Raw genomic sequence first — 16080 nt, 5'->3', positions numbered from 1 at the left:
GATATCAGTAGCATGCGCCCATCCAAGAATATAGTGAAAAACCTTTCAAGGGGGCTTCTCAAGACCCCATATGTATTTAGGCTAATGGAAACATATTTCGACCACAGCTCCCATGGCACTCAGGAAGAGTGTCGTGAGGGAGATAGGTAAGTAGATATATTGCCCCAGACCCTACTATTATCGACTCCAATTACAATTTGCATCAGGACACCCGGATGATTTCCAGGCCCTGGCTATGCACAATTGTGTCAATATCAAAATATGCATGAGTACGGCTTGTATTTGTTTAGGCACCTAAATTGACAGAAAAAGAACCTGAGATTATTCAGGATAGTGTAAAGGTTAAAGGGAGGACTTTACTGTAAGTGCAGTAGTGCGACATCCTCATTCCATTCGTACTACCTGAGTTTATTGAGAGGTACAGTCCTTGAAGGGAACTATTTAAGCTGCAGTCATTAAAATGGCAAATGCAAATGCAGCTTGGGAGGCAAATGCAGCTTGGGAGTACAACTACTAATAATCTGAAGCAGATTCGGACATTTATATGTAGTCATATTATTATTATTATAAATTATTATGGATAAAATTACCACCCATGCAGTACAGGTACAAATAACGGGCAGATTTTTTATACATATATATATACACACACACACACACACACACAAAGGCATGTATCTGAGCAATAATTTGTTTAACATGTAAAAACCAGCATGGCATTTTTGCAGAAATGTTAAATTCTGTCAAGAGGATCTTTTTGCTCCCCAGGTAGAGAAAAGGCTGATGAGGCAAGACTATGCAAATAACCCCTGTAGCCTTGATGGGAAACAATCACAATAAAAGATGTGATCCTCTATATTCAAATTTCTAGCATAAGAACGAGGACTCTAATTCATCAGCCTAAAATTGCTCTTTGATCAGTTCTGCCTTGCTAGCTCCATGCTGGCAGGACCTTATAGACAGACAAGTTCCAAAGCTTAATTCTCTTAGTCATCCACATCTGCATGTAAATGAAAGAAACTTGGCAGCATCATGCTGGTTAGGAGATACCAACTGCTGACACTGCCACAGCAAGATGAAAAGCTGCGGCTCTGTACAAGAACAAATGGAGGAGAGAGCAGAAATAACAAGAAAGACCAGATAAAATAAGATTGTAAATTGAAAGGAAAGGTAAGGTGAAAGCACACGAGACAAAAATCCAGTTTTTCACAACAGACGCAGGCGCTCCTGTGTTCTAAAAATATTAATTTTTCAAGTCTTTTTTTCATTCTTTTTTTTTTAAATAAGAATCTGCATGATTTACTTTTGGACGAGTCTATACAAATATTACAGTTATATATTTGTTTCAGAGTGCAATGCCATGCGTAGCTGTTTATTATAATAAATTAATACATTATCAGAGAATGTGGAGTCTATTAGTATTCCAGCACTGCATGGTAATTTCTTTATTCATGCTCTGAATCTATATAATATGTTGAAATTAATGAACAACAAAGGGAAAGTCTAGACTTATAAATGCAAATTTTTACACAGTTGAAATAAAATATACATTGCTTATTTTTTTCTAAATTCCTTTTTTTAAATCCCCAAATTTATAATGGTTTTCCTGTCTACTGCTCCTATACTGCACTGCCTCTTAATAAGAATCATTGCAGGCCCCCCAACAGACCCAATTTAAGGGGGACACCAGGGAATTGTTCTTGGCACTAGGTCCCTGCAGAGAGCGCTTTAGTAGTACTCTGTGCAAGATCCTGAATGCTGTGGGGCTGGCCAGACAGGCCCCTTCAGTTCTTCAGCATGCAGGCCCACCCAATTTTTTGACAGGCCCACCCATTATGGGTGTCACCACTGATGAAATTCACGTCCTTCCCTCAGGTTCGCCTATCTGCATATCTCCTATTGTTGGGAGGCATGGTATTGTGGACACAGTAAATGTGCGTGACTATTGCTGCTCTCTTCTAATCTTATGCTTCTCAGAGTCTACCCTAACAAATGCAACACAACAAACAACCACAAACAGCATTCCCACTAACATACAAAACCACAAAAAGCCTCCCCTAAACACCCACCTTCTCCTAGCCTTGTCCAACCTATCATTCAACCACCCACCTAGACACATTCATCAGACTCTCCCCTAGTCTTCAATCATTTAAGAAGGGCCTTAAATCCCATCTCTTCAGGAAAGCGTATGGCCTCCCAGAGTAATCTCTCCCTTACATACCTGTCCCTATGGGATAGTGCTTTGCTCTCTCCTCCAGCTCTGCTTCACTCCTACTTGATATTTCCTATCCTAATGTTTCTAATACCCCACCTCCTATAGACTGTAAGCTCATTTGAGCAGGGTCCTCTTCAACCTATTATTCCTGTAAGTTTTCTTGTAATTGTCTTATTTATTGTTACATCCCCCCCCTCTCAAAATATTGTAAAGCGCTACGGAATCTGTTGGCGCTATATAAATGGCAATAATAATAATAATAATAATAATCATTTAATTTTACTCCAAACTAGTCACATTCACACCATGGGCGTCCGCAGGAATTTTTCCAGGGGGGGTGGGGGGGGGCATAATTGTAATGACATCCATGCTTGGCCCCTTTTTGACAGTGTCATGAAAGGGAAGGAGTATAGTCATTTTCACACAAAGCCAGGGTGAATAGCTTTTTTACAACTATGATGTCAGGAATATATGTTTGTATTCCTGACACTATAGTGTTCCTTTAATCAAATTAATGGAACATTCTGGTCACCATAACAACTAAATGAAAATGCTATGATGCAAGGAGGCCCCTGGGCGCTCTCTTTCCTTTAAGGGGTGAAACCACTCTCAAATGGTTTACCATCAAAAGCTTCCTCCAGCTCCAGGTCGCTCAGTGGTATTCAGCTTCTTAAACGGAGTGTCAGGAAGTGCAGATTGACGTCAGGCATGGGTGCAGCTGATTGGCTAGAATGGTCAGCTGACGCTCTAAGCCAATCGCTAGTTCCCGATTCATAAAATTTTTACATTTCATGAATGGGGAGCTACTGATTGGCTTAGAGTGCCAGCTGACTCTCTAGCCAATCAGCGACACCCCTTCCCAGGGGCCCTCTGTGTTTCCTGACACTCAGTAAATTAAAGTGAACACATTAACACTGATATTTTTTTTTACCTGGGGAGATGAGAAGGTCCAAAGTTTCCCTGCCAGGCCCAGGTACCAAAGCCTTATGATGTGCTGTCCAGAATGAAGTGCTCCGATCTCATTTTCTTCTCCTTCATTTGACACAGTCTTCTTTTTCTTCTGAGGCTCCTTCTTCAGAGGCGGCTCTAGACTTTATGAGGCCTTAGGCGAAACTCAAACATGAGGCCCCACTAACAAAAAAGTGAAAAAATAGAGTTGCAATACATGCACACTGTCACATATACACATTGATGCACAGTTTGCCTGTGTATGTGCCTGAGAGTGTGTCTGACAGAGAGTATCCTTGTGTGTGTGTATGTGTGTGTGTGTGTGTGTGTGTGTGTGTGAATGTATGTCTCTGTGAGCATGTTTGCGTTTTTGTCTGGTACCCTATGTGTATGGGGTAGCTGCTTGAAGTGTGTTGTGTGATGGTGAGAGGGAGAGGGGGTGATGGTGAGAGGGAGAGGGGGATGATGGTGAGAGGGAGAGGGGAGTGATGGTGAGAGGGAGAGGGAAGTGATGGTTAGAGGGAGAGGGGGGTGATGGGGAGAGGCTGATGGTGAGAGGGGGCGATGGTGGGGGAGGTGATGCTGAGCGGGGGAGTGATGGTGACGGAGGGGGTAATGCTGCTGAGGGTGGGGGTGATGGGGTAATGCTGAGGGAGGGAGTGATGGTGAGGGGGGGTAATGCTGAGGGTGTTCAGGGGGGGTGATAGTGAGGGGGTGATGCTGAGCAAGGTGGGAATAGTGAGGGGGTGATGCTGAGGGTGGTGAGGGGAGGTGATAGTGGGGGGTGATGCTGAGGGAGGGGGGAATAGTGAGGGGGTGATGCTGAGGGTGGTGATAGTGAAGGGGGGGGTAATGCTGAGGGAGGGGGTAATGCTGAGGGTGTGAGGGGGTAATAGTGAGGGGGTAATGCTGAGGGTGGTGATAGTGAAGGGGGGTAATGCTGAGGGTGGTAAGGGGGTGATAGTGAAGGGGGGGTAATAGTGAGGGGGGTGATGCTGAGTGTGGGGGTAATGCTGAGGGTGTGAGTGGAGTGATGCTGAGGGGGGGGTGATAGTGAAGGGGGGGTGATGGTGAGGGGGGTAATAGTGCCCCCCATCCCTCACTTACCTGCTCTGTAGGCTGCCTCTGTGCTGCTCCCCTGCGGTTTCAGTCATGAGCGAGAGGCAGGGATAAGCTGTAGCTTCCTGCCTTTCAACATTCACAGTGCCGCCGGTATTGCAGTGTATTCTCACACAAACCAAAAATAGCAGCACAAGCTGAAAAATCCAGGGGGGGGCAAGTGCCCCCTCTTGCCCCCCCCCCCCCCCCGCGGACGCCCATGATTCACACATACTATCAAAAACGCCATACTAGTCACATTCACCCATCCACACACCTACACCCAATAAATGTCTATGTATATATAGGAATGGTGGGTGATTTCAAGAAACTGGCCTTGTGGACCTGTGTACATAGTATTTGTTTATCTGTATGTTTGTCTGTATGTGTTTGTTTCAATGTGTGTGTCCATGTGTGTCCACACACACTGTGCCATTTTTTTTTAACTCTTCATATTGAAGTGCCATTTATTACACTAATTCTTGTTTTTTTCTTCCTCCCTCTCTAAACATAATACAGGATATTTATGAATCTCTGGAAGAATGGTGTTTATGTTTTTCCATAGCTTAAATAGCCCCGTGTACTATCGGTTTTGATGTTGATTTATCCACTGTATCACAAATCAAGTTTGGGTCATTTTGTTAAAGCGACACTGTAGGCACCCAACCGACTTCTGCCCATTGGAGTGGCCTGGGTGCCTTGCCCGTCTCCCCTTAGCCCTGTTAGTGAAAACACTGCGGTTTTGGAGAAACCGCAGTGTTTTGATTACAGGATTAATCCAAACTCTAGTTGCTGTCTCTTAGACAGCCGCTAGATGGTGCTTCTGTGTTCTTAGAGCACGAAAAGTGTTTTAAATGACGTTCGACGTCCCCACACTCTGCATGAGTATGTCGAGCGTCGCCGGAACCCCCATAGGAAAGCATTGAATGGGGGAATGTGGAGGTCCAATGCGCATTAGGTCTACCCTGCCAGCAGCCAGCGGCGGGGGGGAAGTGTGGGTGGAGCAGAGCCAGCGCCGAGGGACATCAGCGCTGGACCCAGGTAAGTGACTGAAGGGGTTATTGTCAAGAGGGCCTTGACAGAAAAATGAGTTTGTTTTTCTGGCACCATAGTTTCCCTTTAAGAAATTATTTAAATTTGATAAATTGATGATCTCTGAAAGCTTGTTTTTCAGAACTTCTGCTGGTACAATAAAAGGTATTACAAGATTTTTTTGTACACACTTGTCTGTCTGTCTATCTATCTATAAATAAAATAATTACCGGTAGTTATTTAAAACTTACACTGGAATAAAGTACTGTTCATTTCAGCATTAAACGGTTCTCTCCAGCCCAATACATAGAAGAGGTTTATATGTTTTGCTTTCATGCAAAACGTGCGGTGTACTATCTGAGGGTGATCAGCCCCGGGTTTCAGGTGGGAAAGGAGAGCACAGATCATTGCACCTGGTACCTACATCTACAGGAACTTGCATGGCTTATAAAATACAGTATTATTATTATTATTATTATATTATTTATAGAGCGCCGTCAAATTCCGCAGGGCTTTACAATGGGTGGACGAACAGACATGTAGTTGTAACCAGACAAGTTGAGGGGTTGAGGGCCCTGCTCAATGAGCTTACATGCTAGAGGTAGTATTACTGAATAGCAGGGGGCTAGGCTCCGCTAATTATTACGTGACTAATATGCTGACGTTTTCTGAGCCTGCATTCCCAAATATGGATATACAGAATCACAATGACAAGAAAACGTCTTCTAAAGAATGCTGATAAGGATGGTAAAATCTCAATTATCAAAATGTAAAAAATAACCTTACACCATATAAACCAGAGTGCTGTAATGGATGTTCCCCAATCTCACTAGGTAAATAGTGGGGGAAGTTTAAAAATCACTGCTTATTTATCGCACAGAGCCACTGGTGAGCCAAAAAAATGAAAGAAAAAAATAAAATAATGATAAATCCACAAAACAATCTCTGTGCACAAAAGCCTTTTTTAGCACTCTCAAATAGTCTGCAAAGGTCACTAAAAATGCTCGGGCTGAGATAATAGATTTTTGATGTACGTCCCTTGACTGGTCACTAAGGGTCACAGTATCGTCAAAATTACAAATATAAATTAAGATTTGAACTTAAGATAGAAACTTAAAAAACAAATAAATAGTCAAATCTCTAAAAAAAAAAAAAAAGAGAGAGAAATTCCTGAAGCGTACTTTATAAGAGTAGCAAAGTCTCCATTACAAGAATATGTATATATAACTGAGCACCACGTAAATTAGAGTGCTGTAATGTCTGTTCCCTGTCTGAGATAGATAGTGGGAAATGTCTAGATATCCCTATTTATTTGACAGTCATGCAACACAAAATTACAGGTGAACCAAAAAAATAATAATGAAATGGAAAAGGTTGAATAGAATTAAATAGACTAGTCTGGGCACTCGGAGTGCTTGTGGTAGTGTTTTGATATTTGCCTGTAGCATATTTGACAGCAAAACTCCAGCCTTAAAACCAGAAACATACACTTTAGTCAAATAAGGGGTCGTCTCTGTCATAAATGTTTGGTATTACAGATTAGAGAGTCAATCTTTACCTGGCACTTTGCGTGCCGGTAGTTTAGGAATTACATTACTGACCTTATCTATCTTTGTCAAAATGTCTATATTCTCAGGGATAAGGGTTGGCAGAGGCAGTATTTCCAGGAAGGCCTTAATTGATGTAATGTCTGGTTTTGGGCAGTCTGAGTTGAGGTTATATTATGTGCTATAATATTTAGAAAATCCATCTACTGTTTTTTTGTAAGTCTAATATTTTTTGTTGTTTGATGATATGAGTAAGGCGATTCTAGAACGAGGCCATATTTTGCATATGGCCCCATTTTGTTGCCATATGCAAAATATTTATGCTTGCATTGCATCAATAAGAATGCGGTCTTGGAGAGTTCTAATTCTCGTAGTGATTAAAGGGCGAGTAACCTGTTCCTGTCCATATGTCCATATGTCCAAATGTCCATACATATTAACTTTTTATAGATCACAGTAACAATTATATAGCTGTGCTTACCCAACCTGTTTATAGAGTTAGAACAGATCATTTATACTAGTGGGTAATGACAAATAAGTTATACCCTTATTCTTTATTTATGGCAGGGGAGTGTATATTTGGGGTGAGACATTGTGCCAAACAGGGCCGGACTGGGAAAAAAATTAGGCCCAGGCATTTTTCAATCAGAGCGGCCCCCTAAGAAGGGGGCGGGGCCAGAGAGGGTGTGTTTTGTCATCACTAATGACAAGCACGCCCCCTCTCAAAGTGAGCATGTTGGTTCAATGCGCAGAGCCCCACTGAAGAGCTCTGGCATTAGAAAAAGGCCCTGATTTTGTTCTGCGCAGCGCAAGCAAATTTAATAACATGCTTGCACTGTGTTTGCTTTTAAATTGTCTCTCGTGTCTCCACAAGTGGGATACCAGAGGACAAAAGGGCCAGGAAAGTGCATGGTGCATATGTTTGGAGCCTGCTTGTGGGATTGCGTGTGTGTAGAGTGTGGTGTGGTATTGTGTAAATAGGTCAATTTCATTTGTGTTTGTGGTGTAATATGTGTGGCTAGGGGCTGTAGAGAGTGTGTGTATAGGGGGCATAGTGTTATAGGGGATGTAGCGAGTGTGTGCATACGGGCTGTAGTGTGTGTGTATAGGTGATGTAGTGTGTGTAGGGGTTGTAGAGAGGGTGTGTTTAGAGAATGTTGTATGTGTTTGCTGACAAGGAATGTAGTGTGTGTGTAGGTGGTGCAGTGTGTGTGTGTAGGAGATCTACTGTGTAAAGGACCCAGAGTGTGTATAGGAGATTGTGCGTGTGTGTGTAGAGGATTAAGAGTGCATATAGGGTAAGGGATCTAGCGTGTATCTGGAGCGTAATGTGTGTAGTGGTGCAGTGTGAGGGGTGCTGTAGTGTGTGTGTATATATATATATATATATATATATATATATATATACAAAAAAGTTGATGGGAGTTGCACTCCAGCTCTCCTGTGGATATTGCCCGGTGCTCAGCAGCACAAAATATACAGTTCAAATAGATGCTAGCACTCAGGGTCTTTAAATGTTCACAAAAGTAGAAAAAACCTTTTATTCCAGAAGTCGACGTTTTAGTCCACCACTGTGGACTTTCATCAGGACATAAAATACACAATAAAATATTCAACTTAAATAAAGAAAAAACTAACTTACCGAACTTCCTTCACCTGTGTGCCGGTGATACCGGAGAAACTGACGGAAGCCAAGCACAGAGAGATGGACACAGGTTTCTTCAGGAAGGAAGAGATTCTTTATTGGATCACCGATCGGGACTCAGAGGGACTAATGTCACCAAAATACAGCAAGTTCTGAGCCCCGGACAATAGTGCAGGCTCCTTATATAGGCACATAACTCCTCCCATATTAAGCTCCACCCGCACATTCTCTTGACCAATCAATACAAATAAGAATTAACTTCCTGCTTGACCGCATGGCCTGTCCAGCACAATGGAGGAGGGGAATACTACATCCTGTATTCTTGCACATGCTCCGTACACTACTGATCGTATCTTGCCTCGTGCAACCAACTGATCGATACGTCAGCATATGCACGTACACATGCCACGTGGTAATCTCGGCCTACTAAATTTATTTTTACCGAGATTCCACCACACCGGCGTGGTCTGCTACCCCTTGCGCATGCGTGTCTAATCACCTTACCCCTTCCGGTACGGAAGTGCTCACTGCCCGTCACCATGGTGATCAAAATCAACAGATCGCGATAAACAGAGATCTATGTGTGTGTATGCTCGTAAGAGTTGTGTCTAAATAGACAGATCGCGGTGAGAGTGATCTGTGTGGATATGTTTTTATGAGCAATGACAAATGTGAACAATTAAGCTCGATCTTAATGCCGAGCTAACAAATAGATACTCAAATAAATCTAATAAATAGATCAAGGAATAGATCAATACTCAAGTGTATGTAAGGTGACTGTATATGGGAAAAAATACCCTATAAGAGGGTCTATTGTGTAGATCTCTATAGAAATGCCCATTACTATGTGGGCAAAAAAGTGTGCAGAGAAAAAGTGCCAGTGCTTCAAAACACAAGAACGTGCTGTGATGGGTTAATCTCTTAAAGTGACAAGTGCATATATTCCAGAAACATTATCTACATTTAAACACTGAGTGAAATTGGAAGGGGAGACACTATATAGTGTATACTAATTACAAAATTATTTATATTTAACTTGATAAGTGGACTGAAACGTCGACTTCTGGAATAAAAGTTTTTTTCTACATTTGTGAACATTTAAAGACCCTGAGTGCTAGCATCTATTTGAACTGTATATATATATATATATATATATATATATATATATATATATATATATATATATATATATATATGGACGTATTGTATGTGTGAGGGGCGCAGTGTGTGAGGGTGTTTTTATCTGCCGTCACATTCTAGGTTTCTAATTTTCTTTGTCTGTTAACTCACTGAGGGTTATTTTATATTATATATATATATATATATGTGTGTGTGTGTGCTGTGTGTGTGAGAGAGGGTGCTGTCTGTCTAAAGGTTGCTGTGTGTGAGTGAGGGTGCTGTGTGTGTCTGGGGGGTGTGCTGTGTGTGTTTGGGTGCTGTGTGTGTTTGGGGTTGTGCTGTGTGTGTCTGGGGGTGCTGTGTGTGTCTGAGGGTGCTGTGTGTGTCTGAGGGTGCTGTGTGTGTTTGGGTGCTGTGTGTGTTTGGGTGCTGTGTGTGTCTGAGTGCTGTGTGTGTTTGGGTGCTGTGTGTGTCTGGGGGTGCTGTGTGTGTTTGGGTGCTGTGTGTGTCTGGGTGCTGTATGTGTCTGGGGGTGCTGTGTGTGTTTGGGTGCTGTGCGTGTTTGGGTGCTGTGTGTGTCTGGGTGCTGTGTGTGTCTGGGGGTGCTGTGTGTGTCTGGGGGTGCTGTGTGTGTGTGTGAGTGTGAATGTCTTTTTTTATTTAAATTTAAATATATTTTTTTATTAATTAAAAAAAAAGTTATATTCCCCCCCCCCTTCTTACCTTTAGCCTGGGGGGGGCGCGTGTTGCCATGAGGGGGAGCCGTTCTGCCATCCTTCCCTGGCGGGCCAGTGGTGAGAGTGAACTCTCGCAAGATCTGAGTGTCCAGCGAGAGGACCCGGCGGAGCTGCTGGCTATAGCTCCGCCGGTCCTCTCCTCCCTCCCTCACACCCCAGCTGGCGGCCGCCTTTAACAGTGCCTGTGGGCCGGTGAGGGAGATCTTTGATCTCCCCACCAGCCCATGGAGGCACACAGCAGGGCCGGCGCTCGGATAGCACTGGCCCTGCAGCGGCCGGCCGGGGAGATCCTGTGATCTCCCCAGCCGGCCTCGGCCCCACGGCCATCGCGGCCCACCGGGCATTTGCCCGGTATGCCCGATGGCCAGTCCGGGCCTGGTGCCAAAATACAAGTTAAACACTTAGCCAAACAAAAGCAAATAAATAACTATATACAGTATATCAGGGGTAGGCAACCTACGGCACTAGTGCCATGCACGGCACTCGAGGTGTCTTTCCACGGCACTCAAGGCTGCTAGAGCCAAACAGGGTCTGGCCTATCAGGAGTCTCAGTGAAACTTCAGATATCTGCTAATACAAAGAGGTAGTGAAGGACAATCCTCAATTTATGCATTGCAGCACATAGAGGTAGTGATCTCAGTGTCACGATCCCGGGGAACCCAACACGCTAACACACACACAGACACACACACAGAAAGTGTGCTGTACCGGTCCTTAGAGTGGCCGGGCTAAGCACACAAAGAATAGTCAGGAGACAAGCCGAGTAAGGGGAACCAGAAAACAGAATAACGAGAAACAAGCCGAGGTCAAAGGGTAGGAGAAAGTCACAAAGTCAGTATAACAAGCCAGAGGGTACGTAACCAGAAAGCACACGTTCACAATCGATACTATAAAGCAAAGACCACAACAGGGCACAGATAGACAGGAAAGGTAAGTATTTAAATCCTAGCCTGAATCCTGATTGGCTAACCACCAATCAGTATTAACAAACACACGTGGGGGATATCTATACCCCCCACTGTGTTTGTTGCACTGTAGCTTTAACGCCGGGTCACGTGAGTGACCCCGGCGCTTAGATAATAGTGCCGGCTCCCAGCGTGCAGCGTTAGACATGCTGCCGCTGGGAGGAGGAGAGGAGGACGCGAGCGGCGTGTCAGGAGGAGAGGACGCCGCTCGCTTAACGGTAAGGGGAGAGGGGACCGCGGGCGGCGACGGACCGAGGGTGAGTGCTGCGAGAGGATTGCAGCCTCCCCTCACCGCTGCCCGCGGAGCCCTGACATAACCCCCCCCTCGAAGACCGCCCAGGGGGCGGGAAGCCGAAGGCTTCAAAGGAAACCGCGCATGAAAGGAGCGGATCAAGGAGGGGGCGTCCAAGTCAGAGACAGAAACCCACGACCGCTCCTCCGGGCCATAACCCTTCCAATCAACCAGATACTGCAACCGACCTCGAGAGAAACGAGAATCAAGGAGAGCAGCCACCTCATATACGTCACTAGAGACCGCGCGGAGGGCATCGGAACGCCTGAGAGAGCCAGAGAACCGATTACAGAGCAAGGGCTTCAAAAGGGAGGTGTGAAAGGTGTTAGGTATGCGCATGGAAGGGGGCAAGGCCAGGGAGTAGGATACAGGATTCACCCTACGCAACACCTTATAGGGACCAAGGAACTTGGGCGCGAACTTCATCGAGGGAACCCTAAGGCGGAGATTCCTAGAGGACAACCAAACCCTATCACCCGGAGCATAAGAAGGAGCCGCACACCTACGACGATCAGCAAACCTCTTTTGAGTAGCAGCAGCACGACAAAGAGCAGCATGGACCTGATCCCACATCTTCCGTAAGGAGGCGAGGTGCTCGTCCAAAGCGGGCATTCCCTTGTCGGAGAATACACCGGGAAGGACAGCGGGTTGGAACCCATAAGCCACCATAAAAGGACTTGCGCCAGTAGAAGAATGAGACACAGTGTTCCTGGCAAACTCAGCCCAGGGAAGGAGACGGGACCAGTTGTCCTGGTGTGCATTCGTGAAACAGCGTAAATACAACTCCACAGACTGATTTGCTCGTTCGGCAGCTCCATTAGATTGCGGATGATAGGAGGAAGTAAACGATAAGGAGACCCCCATCTCAGCACAAAAGCCTCTCCAAAACCGAGAGACAAACTGAGGGCCCCTGTCAGATACGATATCTTGTGGTATACCATGCAAGCGGAACACTTCTTTGGCAAACACCTGAGCCAACTGAACCGCAGAAGGTAGCTTCCTAAGCGGAATGAAGTGCGCCATTTTGGAGAACCTATCCGTTACAGTCAAAATTACTGTCTGCCCATCAGATGAAGGAAGATCCACAATAAAGTCCATGGATAAGTGTGTCCACGGTTTCTTGGGTACAGATAGGGGCATAAGGAGTCCCAGGGGTTTAACATTAGGGGACTTACACTGTGTACAGACACGGCAAGCCTGCACGTAATCTACCACGTCTTTTTTGAGTGAGGGCCACCAAAACTGTTGGAGAAGACCCTTGTAAGTCTTGGTAACCCCTGGATGACCAGCCGTTTTGGCTGTGTGAAATAAAGTCAACAACTTCTTTCTGTCTTTTACTTTCACGTACAGCTTACCAGTAGGGGTCTCAGAGGGTGCTTGGGGTTGGTATGACTTGATACCATCAAGAAAAAGAGACGAGATAACCAAACGGGTAGTAGCTATTATATTAGTTGTGGGTACAATGGGCTCAGGAGTGGAGGTAATAGAATCTACAGGTTCGTACTGGCGGGAGATGGCATCAGCCTTGACATTTCGATAACCAGGCCTTTGGTGATTATGTACCAGGCATATGTGATTATGTACTGAAAACGTGAGAGAAATAAAGACCATCTAGCCTGACGAGAGGATAACCTCTTAGCATCTGCGATATAGGATAGATTTTTATGATCGGTTATAACCAAAATCTTGTGTCTAGCTCCCTCTAACAAGTACCTCCATTCTTTAAATGCCATCACTATAGCTAATAATTCCCTGTTCCCAACGTCGTAATTCTTTTCAGACTCTGACAAGCGTTTTGAAAAGTAACCACAGGGAAGGAGGGGTTCGTCATACGATTGTCTTTGTGACAACACTGCTCCTATACCTGATTCAGAGGCGTCTACTTCCAGTACAAAGGGAAGGGAAGGATCAGGATGGTGTAACACAGGGGCAGTGGCAAATGCCTTTTTTAGAGTCTCGAAGGCCACAATAGCATTAGGATTCCAAACCCTGGGGTGTAAACCCTTTTTTGTCAGTTTAGTGATAGGGGAAATAATGGATGAGAAGTTTTTAACAAACTTTCTATAATAATTGGCAAACCCTATAAATCGCTGTATTGCCTTAAGTCCTTGGGGAAGGGGCCAGGACAGTATAGCTTCCAATTTTGAAGGATCCATGCTGAATCCTTGTTCAGAAATAACATAACCCAGGAATTGTACAGAGGTTTGGTCGAATAAGCATTTCTCTAATTTACAATAAAGACCATTCTGCAACAACCTTTTAAGCACCATCCTAACATGAGTATGATGTGTCTTCAAATCTGGAGAATATACAAGTATGTCATCTAGGTAGACTACAGCACAGACATGCAGTAGATCTCTAAGGACATCGTTTATGAGGTCCTGAAAAACGGCAGGAGCATTACACAATCCAAAAGGCATGACCAGATACTCGTAATGCCCACTACGCGTATTGAACGCCGTTTTCCATTCATCATTCTCCTTAATACGAACAAGGTTATAAGCCCCCCTGAGGTCTAGTTTAGTAAAATATCTAGAACCTTTGACACGATCAAACAATTCGGTAATGAGGGGAATCGGATAGGCATTTTTAATCGTTATATTGTTTAGGGCTCTGTAGTCTATACACGGTCTCAAATCGCCCTCCTTTTTTGCCACAAAAAAGAAACCAGCACCAGCAGGAGAGGAGGACCTTCTAATAAAACCTTTACTTAAGGCCTCTCGTATGTACTCCTCCATGACCTGGTTTTCTTTCTCAGAAAGAGGGTAGACCTTACCCCTAGGAGGCATAGTACCCGGTAATAGGTTTATGGCACAGTCATACTCACGGTGTGGGGGTAGCTTATCTGCCTCCCTTTTTTCGAAAACCAAAGCAAGGTCTGCATACACAGAAGGGACAGAAACAGAAAGCGGTTTAGCCGTGGGCACGTTAAGTAAACAAATGGGACGTACTTGGGCCATACAGTCTCGTTGACAAGATTCCCCCCAGGAGAGTATGTCTAAACAACCCCAATCAAGTACTGGGTTGTGTTTCACTAACCAGGGAAAACCCAGAACTATGGAAGCAGTAGGGGAGTCAATTATTTGGAAGGTTAACCTTTCCTTGTGTAAAGCACCCACACACATCTCTATATCTTGGGTCTCATGGGTCACCAGAGGTCTCTCAAGGGGTCTACCATCTATGGCCTCAACGGCCAAGGGTGTGGCCTTTTGGATCAAAGTCAAGGCTGCGGTTCTGGCAAAGGTCTCATCCATAAGGTTGTCAGCCGCACCTGAATCGATCAAGGCTTTAGTTGTTATGGTGGTTTTATTGACCAAAAGAGAGACCGTAATAAATGGTCTGGAGATGGACACATGAGGGGACAAAGTCATAACACCCGAGGCCGACCCCTCTCTAGGCCTTAGGTGCTGGAGTTTCCCTGTAATTTAGGGCATGTATTACAGTGGTGACCCCTCTTTCCACAATAGAGACATAACCCCTCCCTTCTACGATACGTTCTTTCAGCCTCAGTTAACCCCGTAGCACCCAATTGCATGGGTTCGGGGGATGGTTGCCTAGGAGCGGGTAACGCTAGTAATGCAGTACTGGGTAGAGCAGGTAACACCCGTGTATCCAGCCGTCTTTGACTACGTCTCTCTCTAATGCGGTTATCAATAAGGATTACATAGTCTATAATATCATCTAGAAGGACAGGCAGTTCCCTGGATGCTATTTCATCCAGTATGTAAGCGGCCAAACCCTCCTGAAAGGCTGTTACGAGGGCGTCGTTATTCCAAACCACTTCAGCTGCTAGAGTGCGGAATTCGATAGTATAATCCGCTACAGATCTGTTACCCTGTCGAACCCTAAGCAGAGCTTTGCCAGCAGAAGCAACCCTACCGGGTTGATCAAACGTGCGTTTGAATGCGGACAAAAAATCCGCAAAGGACATAGGAGACATATTTTCCCACATGGGGTTTGCCCATGCTAAAGCTCTCCCAGACAGGTGGTTTATCAAAAAGGCAATTTTGGATCTGTCGGTGGGATAGGAACGTGGATTCATCACCAGATGGATGTCAATTTGATTGAGGAAACCACGACACAATGCTGGGTCACCACTATAGCGCTGTGGCGGTGTCATATGGACTACATGGGCAGGAACGGGTACTGGAGTGGCAATGGGTTCGGACACAGCAGCAACCGCCTCTTGGACGGCAGGCTGCAGGTGTGCAGTACGAGCCAGTATGGTCTGCAAAGCTTGAGCAAACTGATCCATACGGTGGTCCAAGCCATCCATTCTAGCCTCCTGATTAACTAGGAGCTGTGGTATGTCAGCAGGTTCCATTATGGCCCTGTTGTAATGTCACGATCCCGGGGAACCCAACACGCTAACACACACACAGACACACACACAGAAAGTGTGCTGTACCGGTCCTTAGAGTGGCCGGGCTAAGCACACAAAGAATAGTCAGGAGACAAGCCGAGTAAGGGGAACCAGAAAAC

The sequence above is a fragment of the Pelobates fuscus genome, chromosome 5, assembly GCF_036172605.1.
Source record: "Pelobates fuscus isolate aPelFus1 chromosome 5, aPelFus1.pri, whole genome shotgun sequence".
Taxonomy (NCBI): domain Eukaryota; kingdom Metazoa; phylum Chordata; class Amphibia; order Anura; family Pelobatidae; genus Pelobates; species Pelobates fuscus.
Note: the sequence above shows the minus strand (reverse complement) of the source record.